This window comes from Amaranthus tricolor, chromosome 11 (genome assembly GCF_026212465.1).
Source record: "Amaranthus tricolor cultivar Red isolate AtriRed21 chromosome 11, ASM2621246v1, whole genome shotgun sequence".
Lineage (NCBI taxonomy): Eukaryota > Viridiplantae > Streptophyta > Magnoliopsida > Caryophyllales > Amaranthaceae > Amaranthus > Amaranthus tricolor.
In genome coordinates, this window is record NC_080057.1 from 15,253,987 (window position 1) to 15,265,317 (window position 11,331).

At 28.5% G+C, this 11,331-nt stretch overlaps 1 long non-coding RNA gene across 1 annotated transcript; it reads left to right on the forward strand.

The window, feature by feature from the left end:
* Positions 1 to 2,548: 2,548 nt before the first annotated feature.
* LOC130826883 (uncharacterized) lies at positions 2,549 to 5,421 on the forward strand. The gene is made up of 3 exons (XR_009047142.1): positions 2,549 to 2,764; positions 3,161 to 4,667; positions 4,769 to 5,421. It is a non-coding gene; the product is annotated as an uncharacterized LOC130826883 (long non-coding RNA).
* The last annotated feature ends 5,910 nt before the right edge of the window (positions 5,422 to 11,331 follow it).

The window sequence follows — 11,331 nt, forward strand, 5'->3', positions numbered from 1 at the left end:
CAAGATCTATGATAAGAGCATATAGCATATAAGGTTATTGTATTAAAAAGTAGTAGTGTTAAATATGTTTGCTTAGATCTGTTTATTCAAGTAATTAGATTGATATTGGATTATTAGTTGTTTCAGTTTGATTTCATATCGAATCGTATTGTCATATTGATTTTACCATAATTTTGAAATCTGATCAAAATCAGATTCAATTATAGGGTAGGTTGAATGTCGAATCATCGTGTATGTATTCAGCACCTTTTTTCTTAAACTCATAATCTTTTGTCCTATTTTTTACATCACGATTAATTTAACTAAAAAATATAAGATAAAAATAATTAGTTTTTGCAAATTCATATGATGTTCAATAAGAATCTGTAAGGTAAATCTCTTATATATAATTTAACTAAATTCAAATACATCATGCATAACAAAGTCGTAGAAGGAAAACAATAATTCAGAATTATTGTTTGTAAGTAACCATTGCGTTTGGACTCACGCAAATGTTTAGAATGTTATACAAGACACAATTTAGAAATTTTATAACCATCTACTTCATCTATTCTCTTTATCGATTCACCCATAATTCTTTTCCCTTACACCCAAAAATGCATACAATTTAATAAAAAAAACTTTAAAATTCCACTTGGCATTTTCTTATATTGATTTGCCATATGAAACATAACTATTAGCTCAATGAAATTACATGAAATTTAATATATTTGAGTAGTATATTACTACAAGATATATTTTCCTAAATAATTCCTACCCAAGTTAATATCAATTTATTTCTAATTCCTTAATTTATGAGTAATTTATCACAATAAGATATGTTCTTATAAATCTTCTGGGAATATAATATTTTTGAATTAAAAGCTATTTTCAATTAAAGTTTCTTACACTATATTTGCTTTTTTATGTTGAAGTATTTGCTAATTAATAAAATTTCTTCATCAAAATTTTAATTTATAAAATATTCATCAAGAAATAAAAGCTAGATACATGATAATCAAAAGTTATTTGACAATGAAAAAGAATCATTATGATAACCTTGTTAAAAAATTACCTAGATTTGCCTTAAAAAATATGACAACTTTAATTAATATTTATATAGATAACCTAATTTTTTTATTAAAAGAACAATATATTCTAAAATCCTATATCATCTATTCCAAAATTCTTTATCTATTTTATAGGACATATTATAATTTTATACTGATAACATGAAATTACATATTTATTTAAAATTTATATTTATATATACTTTTATACCAATAACTTCACATTGCATTCTATATTACTATCTCATCAATTTGCAACATGTTGTATAATTATGTCATCTTAAGTTTTATATATTTTTTTTTATAGTGGATATGTCATTTTGAATTTGTTACTAAGGTCATGAATGTGAGCCTTTTCCTAATATTGCAATTTTGGACCATATTTGCCGCTTTGCATCAGTACCGTCCATGTAGGTTGGATCTTTTTTTTCTAATTCTGCAGACAAAACCGATATCTAATATACCAGTTTTAACTTTAATACAAACTGCCATCTGGGATGGTGATTTATTATGGTTTAGTTTCTTTCTTTTTTTAAATTTTTGTTAATAAGAAAACCGCCATTTGACATGGCAGATTGGTCTATTTTTTTTTTTTTTTTTTTAATAAATGAGGAATGTTGTTATTTTTTAGTAAACCACTATTTAACTTAATTTGTATATTTTGAGTTTTATTTTTCTTTAAACATTTACTCTTCATATAAACACGAGGTAAAAGGTATATTTTTCTCAATTGCAAACTAAGAGAGACAGGGAGTACATCACTCTAAAGTACACTTGGGCCATATCCTTCTTCTGTTAAGATAAGCTTAGACTTTATTTGTTTCTTGTTAGAAACGGCTATTTAGCCGTTGAGATTAAACAAAGTTTAGAGATAAGAACAAAAAAATATAAACACAAATTGTAATAAGGGCCAGGGGATCAATAATATTCCAAAACAAGATGATTATGATGGCACTAATGGTGTATTGAAATCATGAAATGATATTATTTTCCCAATTATCAGTTCATAAACTTAAGAATAATTGAAATTGAAAATGATAAATTGTTAGGTTCCATTTTCCCAAACAAAGCATATGCTATGATCCTACAAGTTTGGATATATATACTACTATTATATTTTATTTTCCCATAAACAATTATGAAAAGTTGAATTATTTATATTGTAAATAAAATTATGAAGAAAAAGTGACAACTATATTGTTAATAAATATATAAAATAAAGTTGGTGGAAATAATATGCAATCACAAACATTAAAAAAAGTTAAAATAATTCTAACTTTATGTACTTTAGAAGCTTAATTCTTCAAATGGGAAATACTTTTTCCTGTTTTTTTATACTAAAATCACTATCGCAAATGGTGGTTTACTATTGAAACAAAACTACTACTTTAAAAAGCATTTTGATTTATTTGATATTTTAAAAAATTAAATATAGAAAACCAACATTTGAGATGGCGATTTTTTATTAATACACAAAAAAATATATTAATAACAAACCTTCATCTCAGATGCAGTTTTTTGCTTAAGAAAATAATCAAAACAATAGTTTTCTTGGACATTGCTCCCTCTCCTCTTTTTCGACTTGCAGTTGTGCTAGAAAAACATTTTTTTCACTCAATTAAGATTCTTATTCACATTATCACTCACTCACTTATACTGAATCAGGAGATTGCAATTTGCTTCTTGTACTTCTTCATTCTCATTATCATTTGAAGGTAACATTCTAACCCTAATTTTTTTTCTAATTTGCAATTGATTTTTTTTGTTCATGATTGTTCTTATTTCAACTTATAATAGATTAATCAATTGTAACATTATATTAATTTCATGTTTCAAGCTTATATTTTACACATCACATGATTTGTTTTGTATGCATATAAAGTGTTCAATGAAATGTTTCAATGAAAAATTGATCAATTTGTTGGGTTAGTTTAATATCTTTACAATGTATTCATATTATTAATATTGTTGTACTTGAATCGAGCCTTCTTATTAATGTTGTAATACTTCAATTTAATCAAATAATATTACACATTTATACTTCCCTTATTCATTCTTGTATACAATAAAGTGCATGTAATATTACATGGAAAACATGCTTGTGTGTGCAGAACATGGATCATTATCCCATCATAGTATATTGGGGTGGGGATCTTAGTTATAAGGGATCCGATGTGGTGTATAATCGAGGATTGAATTCAGTAATGTTTATTCATCATCAACATACGACTTTTGAGGGGTTTCTCTGACACCATCAATAGTTTATCCATCGCGTCTCTTCAAGGGTTTACAGGAAGACTCTCTGGCGGATCAAGACGACTGACGAAAGGGGGAGAAAGGTCAGATCACTAGCCGAGATTGGCTAAGCTACTCCAGGAGCAACAATTCATGGTCATTATGGAGAAATCGTTTAAAGGAGCTCCTATGTCAATAACTTCCATTTCTCACGTTAGGCAATGGACCGCTAGTTCCCTTTAGTCTCTTTCTAAGAAGGTAGATATTTTATTTCACTCTATTTGATTTGGATAATAAGAATAAAAGATTAGACTTGCCTCCCTTCTTTCTCAAAGTCAAGGTTCTCACTTCTTGCTTTAGAAAGATTACAGGGGATCGTCGATCTCTTCCTTCAGGCTGCTCTACCCTATCTATTCATCTCTTTTTTCAATTGAATATATTTGGGGGTCTCCTGTTCATAGAGATAGATCTTGGCCGATCAGTCACCCAACTTACTTAAACAAGTGTCAGGGAAAAGTGTATGATGTTATTGGTTGTGATCGAAACTCTTAACTATTAAAAATGGAGATGAAATATCCTATTACTCGGATAAATGCGTTAAATTGGGTTAGGAATGATGAAAGTATAAATGCTCTTGCTTATGCGGCGTCACAAGCCCTTGGAACGGCAATGAAAGTTTAAGTTGAAATGGTTGCAAATGTGGGTAATGCAAAGGAAGTCATGACTAGCATGGAACTTCTAGAGTCATGATACATTTAAAGACATGTTTTGAGGTACATCTTTTGAGGTCATGACTAGCTGGCTTTGGGTACATCTTTCGAGGTCCCATTCCCCTGCATACTCTAGCTTACTACCGAGACTCCCTTGATTGATAGAGGGATGACTAGGTGATTACGATTTATTAATTTTTTTGACTCTGAATGTATTGTTCAAATTACTGAGTTTATTGAATTCTATTTCAAATGACATGATTGCCTTACACAATGGCTAATATTGAGGCTTTGCTAGACATATGTAAAGTGGGCCAAGGTATATAGAGTTCATGTTGTCCATTCATTTGCTTTGACAACGTCGTGTTTCAGCTGTCGGATCGTGTAATGAGTCAATTCGGTTTGGAGAAGCCTATTCAAGATGCTTGTGACACCCAAGCTGCACTACACGGGAATGATTGGAGGACTGGGGACAAGAATTAATTGATATGACATAGATCGCATGTAGATGGGTAGAATGACCAAGAAAGTCTACTGGTTCGGGGAGATAACTACATTGGTTAAAACATGGGTGCGGACATGTCGTGGTATAGGAAAATCATAATATTACACATCACGAACCTCCACATTTGCACAGCCAGCATCGCACTACCATCCTACAACTACGTTATTGGTACGTTTTCTTTTAACAATAAAAAATACGTGTTTGTGATTCTTATAACACTATTTTTACATGTAAGCTGAGCACATAAGATTGATCCTCGCACAATGCAGTGACACGATACAAGGGGCCGTTGCATTGCCCTTTGATGTGGGGCATCTGTTATGTACTCAGACCCTAAGCTCCAGCAACACATATTTGACAGAGGTATTGAGTCAGACGGGGTATGATTAGCTCATTCCGACTCCTCTGCCGCCACGAATAAGGACACGTTACACACTCCTTCTTTAGGTTCGCACCACCGAGTTAGCTCTTCATGAAGTTCAAGTAAAGGGTCATCAAAAGATTTTGACCGTTCATCTACCTAAGGTCGGTCTTCTGGATCTCCATTAGCATCATCGGGTACCATGTCGCCAATTGTTCCTCCAACTTCCTTGTCCATTCCTCTACATCTATCGCCTCCCCATACAATGCTAACATATCAGCGAGCTTGCTAAATACGTACTCCTGCTCTTGATGTCATTACAGAGGTTGATGAGTCTACACCGACCTCATCCACCGGTGCGCGCTTAAAACGTGGTCGGGGAGTGTAATTTAGTGACTTAGGATGACTATTGCATATATATCGAACTTCTTGTATCATTTTTGGATGGTTGTTATATATATGTGCGATAGTTTCATAATTAACGTTTACATATTTTGTCTTTTTGCATTTGGAACAATTGTGGTTGAGGTGTTTAACGATTTGAGCTGGTTGTTGATTGATTTGTTATAGATATATACAGTACTCAACTATTTTAATGCATGTTGTGTAAAGTATTAATGGGAGTTCAGTAGTACAAATGTTGGCTTGCAAGGACACATACCAAACTACTACCTGACATGGCGATTAGTCAAAATGAAAAAAATTTCCTAGACAAAATCGCCATCTTTGTTTGCGGTTTGCATTTTACTCCAAAAATAGTTCAAAATTAATCACATAGCAAATCCCTGCTTTAGGTAGCTTTTGTCACTTTGGGATAAAGCACTATTTCAGATAGCAATTTTGGGATAAACAACTATTTCATAATTTGGAAATTAAGTTTCCTTATAACATACATTGGGAAAATTTCCCATGGAGCATTATTTCACTAAAAGGTTTGAAAACATATAGAGACCATAAGAATTATAATAAAAAAAGATTTTCTACATGGTAAGCACGAACTTTTGCAAAAGGCCAGTGATAGCAAATCTTAATAAAAAAATTTCATAAAATAGCATTGTACTTTTGAATTCAAGTTGTCGTAACATTATAAACCAAAAAAACTTTAGATTTTTCGTTCTTGGGAAATTTTCTTTTTGCCCTTGTGTAATTTCCTTACAATACAGTAATCCATCTTCTTCTGCGTGTATTTGTCTTCTTTCATCAATCTTTAAATTCCTACAATCCAATTCCAAAATTTCATATGAAGAGGAAATCACATTTATTAGTTGGATTGAGGTTTTGATTTAGCATACGAAGAGGAAAGCAATTTTTATTATGATAATCTTAATCGTTTGTAATTTGGGAGATTAGGTTTTTGATTATTTTGATTGAAAGTACTTGTTTGATGAAATCTTATACTAGGGATTTTGATGTTTTAATTAGATTGAAGTTCGTTATATATCACACTTGCATTATACATCATACATCAATGAAGAAGAAGAAAAATACAGAGTACATGATCTTTTGCTGTTGTTACTTCCATGACAATAACCTCCAACTCTTGAAAATACTGTGCTTAAAGATGATCTTTTTGGTGAAAAAACCGACATCACCATATAAAAGATTAAAAAAACAAAAATTTAGAGAACTATAGGACAATTAAAACGATTAAAGTTTGAATCTTAGAGAGATTAACTGTAAAATATGATAATATTGAATAATTTTGTTTTTGTTTTGGAGTTGGAGTTGGTCCAAAATTGATTTGGCAACTGAAAATGGAGATGGTGGGAAGAGAAGAAGATGGATGAAAGAAGATAGAGGGAAGAAGAAGATGGAGAAGATAGATAAAGAAAAAGACACGGGCAAAAATAAAATTTCCAAAGATAACGGAAAAAAAAATCAAATGTTTTTTTATTCATGTTGTTACGACAATTTGCATTCCAAAAGTACAATGCTATTTTTGTGGAATTTTTTAAGATTTGTTACCAATGACCTTTTGCAAAAGTTCGTGCATACAATGTAGAATATCCCTAATAAAAATCTATATCTAATACTAAAATAAACACCATTTAATGACAAGTGTCAAGCTCTTAGAACTTTTTTTCCTGCCCAAATACTACTCTAAGTTCATCTTCTTTTGAAAATAATTTTTTCCTTAATTAATTACTACTCTAACATACATTTTTTTGAAACAAATTTAACTAAAAAAGTGATTTGCAAAGATATCATAATTAGCCCTATTATTAATGGTATTCTATTGTCATTAATAAACCCTTTTAATTAATGCTTGAAGAAATAACTATGTGTTATACAATCCTTTTATTCTTAATTATAATCAACTACTCTATATTTTTGTACTAATTATCCTAAATTACATATCGTACAATACAATATAATCAACTATTGCATATTTTTGTTACTATACGTATTAACATTATTCTAAATTCTATGTATCATATAGTCATTTCCATAATTCAAGATACTTTTAATGTACAAAATTCTAATTCTTGTCTTGATATAAAGGGGATGAGACACTTTATAGTAATTACAATAAAAGGATAATGGTTTTTTGGCAATAGAATAATATTAATTATATTTGGTTTTAAATTACTTACAACATTTGCTTTTTTCACGTATGCACTAATTCAATTTTTAATATCTCTAATTATACATAATAAAAAATTATAAAAATTTAATATTAATAATCTTTGCATTGTGACAAATTAAACAAAATCCAACTTACATATGTTTTAACTAACTGATAGATTAAAAATTAATTACAAATTAACGGTGATGAGTGAATAATGCAAATATTGCTAATGTTGCAAGTGATTTGAAATGGAGCAAGCATATATCATTTACAAATTTCATTGTTTTCTTCACATTTTCTCTTTTCATCCTTTTTGCTTTCATTCATCAAATCACTGACTTATTCTTTCCATCTCATTAACCTGAGTCTCACATGTTTGCAGCCTGTGGAGGAACATTACTTCTATCTTTTTCTCATAAAAAATCCCTATTTTTTTTTCTATTCCCATATCTAAAATTTGGGTTTTTTTAATTATCTCTCTATAGATTTTTTGGTTTAGTTGATTTGAACGAAAAAGAGAAGTAAAGTATATAACAAATCGTGATGAATGGACCATATCTCCTACAAAAAGAAAATATATTTCAATCAACTTTCTATTTTCTTACAATACAAGTTTTGTGTTTTTAGCATAAATTTTGTGAAAGTAAATAAATAAAACTACTACTCCTATTATTTTTTTTTAAAGAAGGCAACCATTATATTTGAATAGACTAAAATGCTAAGTGATTCAATTATTACGATATAAAAAGAGTTCCTTTGTTTATCATGATTTTCTATATTTAAATCGAGTTCCTTTGTTACCATTATATTTTTTAATTTATATAGGCATTATATGATAAATGTATTTTTATCTTATTTGCATTGATTAATAATATATGTGTGTAAGGAATATAAATTAATATTATGCCATAAGTTACATTCATTGTAAATATTAAATTTGTACCACTTCTAATAAAAATATAATGCAAGTTGAATATCAATGAAGTAAGGATATTTTAGAAACTAAATTTCAAGTAACAACACTAAATATATTAAATTGATATTTGTGTTTGAGTTTTATATTAAGTTTGAATTTTAATTAAATTTAGATTCGGATATAAATTTTTTGGATTTAATTTATCGGAGTATTGATTGATGTATATATTTTTTTACTAATGGTTTATTTAGTTGGATTCTTTGTTTAGTTGTTAAAAATTGACTTTCTATTCAAATGATTAAGGCGATGTAAACCGCATCTAGAGATAGATGATATTTATAGAGAAGTAATAAAACTTGAGAAGAATTGACAATAACAATATTAATATATTTTTCCTAACACTAAAATCTAAAATTTTATTTTCCTTTATTTAGTTTGATCAACAACAAAAGACTTCACATTAAGAATTTCCTAATCAGAAAATAAAGAACAAGATATAAATTTAGAATTCAATTATTTGATTATTATCTAACACAAAATTTAAAATTTTACCAGTACGTATTAAGGCATGATCAATCATATATCGTCGTTTTATGGGTCAAAATTAGGCAAATACTAAAGATTTTAATATGTGATGATGATAATAATATTTATACTTCAACATACAATGTTGTATACACATTTAAAAGGTGGTTAAATATTTATAGTTGATATGGTTTGATATAAATATGTCCATTATATATATATATATATATATATATATATATATATATATATATATATATATAGGGGGTAGAGATCCAATAAGAAGTGGTGTGAAAATAGGAAGGATTGCAAGGAATAGCTACAGTTCATAAATTAAGATATAACGTTAAAAACAATTTGTCTTAGCAAGCATCACATATTAATTTAAAAAACATCACAATTTCAAGTAACACATGTTTATACAGAAACTGTCACATATTAATTAAGAAAACATCACAATTTATTTTTTGTTCTGAACTGCGTGCAAGATGGACCATTAATCTAAGATCTGACCGATGAAATTCCTTCCTATCCTTCTTATTTTTAAACCCTCCTATTAGATCGGATATATATATATATATATATATATATATATATATATATATATATATATATATATATATATATATATATATATATATATATATATTTATATATATATATATATATATATAGATAAATATAAATATATATATATATATATATATATATATATATATATATATATATATATATATATATATAGATAAATATATATATATATATATATATATATATATATATATATATATATATATATTTATATATATATATATATATATATATATATATATATATATATATATTTATCTATATATATATATATATATATATATCTATATATATATATATATCTATATATATATATATATATATATATATATATATATATATATATATATATATATATATATATATATATATATATATATATATATATATATATGTGTGTGTGTGTCAAAATTAGGCAAATACCAATAATTATTTTTTATTTTAATCTTTTTTTTGATAATTTCTTCATTTATTTATGAAAGTATATGTTAAATATAATTAAGTATTAATTACCCGTGCTTAGCACGGGCAATCACTGTAACAACTCGACTTACCGTTGACTGAGTAAATAGGGTCATCACGGGGTTTACTTCTCAAGAACATCGAATTTCAATCCCAAAACTTGCACAAAGAGTCTTTAGTTCTAAATCATAACTTAATCAGCTAATTCTCAATCCAGACATCTATCTAATATATAAAGTAATCATAAAAGTCTCTATAAAAGTCCAATTATAACCAATACAGTCTAGACTAATATGATATATATATTACCAAAGCGTAGTACAAAACTACAACACTCTAACGTGCTCAGCTCATTATAACATCCTTGGAAACTCTATTCAACTCCGCTAATCCACTATTCCCGACAGGTTCGGATCTGTAAACAAACTAAAAAAAATTGGAAACAATGGAAGGTCAGATTAAACTGAATGAGAAGTAAAAATCCAAAACAACAAAACATAGTAAATCATATCATAGGTTTAAAAAGCAACATCAGTTCCCTAGATCTATGTGCGCACAGGGAGTCTAGTTGAGAGGAACATCCATAGCTCTAAGGCTATGTCACTCTCGGTTGAAGCTAGTCAATATCTCAATGACAATTTGCTTCAAACAGGGAGTAGGGAACAATGTTTCTCAACTCCGTCAATGACCAGCTCGCAAGCCCGATCCATTGACCATATCATAATATCAGCATAAGCATTCACAACAACATTTGTCTCAACAATTTCCCATTCAAAAGAGCTTTGGTAAAAGTTTATTTTCAAGAATGTAGTCTGATCAGACTCTTTAAGGGATTGCTACTACTCACCAAAGATACTTCAAGAAGCTAAGTCTGGTACTCTACGATCACTAGAAGGGCTCCTCGATAATGTCGCCTCCTGAGCAAACAAATATAGCATCACAACAAAGCATACGATACTACAACTAGGTTCATATAGCTCATTGCATCTCATCCTAAGAATGCATCTCAGTTCCATCTTCTATTCTAATATTTCTCATTTCAGAGATTGAGCAAGATCTAACTCCAACCCTCAACATCATCAAAATATATAACCTTGCCTTAGTCTAGCTTATATTTTTGTAAAGATAATACGTCTCCATAATTCCCTTTGTATTCCAATTCAAACACTTTCATGTTCATCTAGACTCAAAACCAAGAAACTAAACAAGATTAACAAACCATCCAAAAGAAAGACTCAGCTAGTTTATCCATTCAGCTAATAGTTTCCACACGAACCCCAGATACTTTCAAGAACAACCAATCAATCAACATTTAACCATTACCATAGTTTGAAAAGATTATTCTTTCATCCAAGAACACTTATCTAACCACAACTAAATTCTTCAAATATTCTACTACAAAAATCAT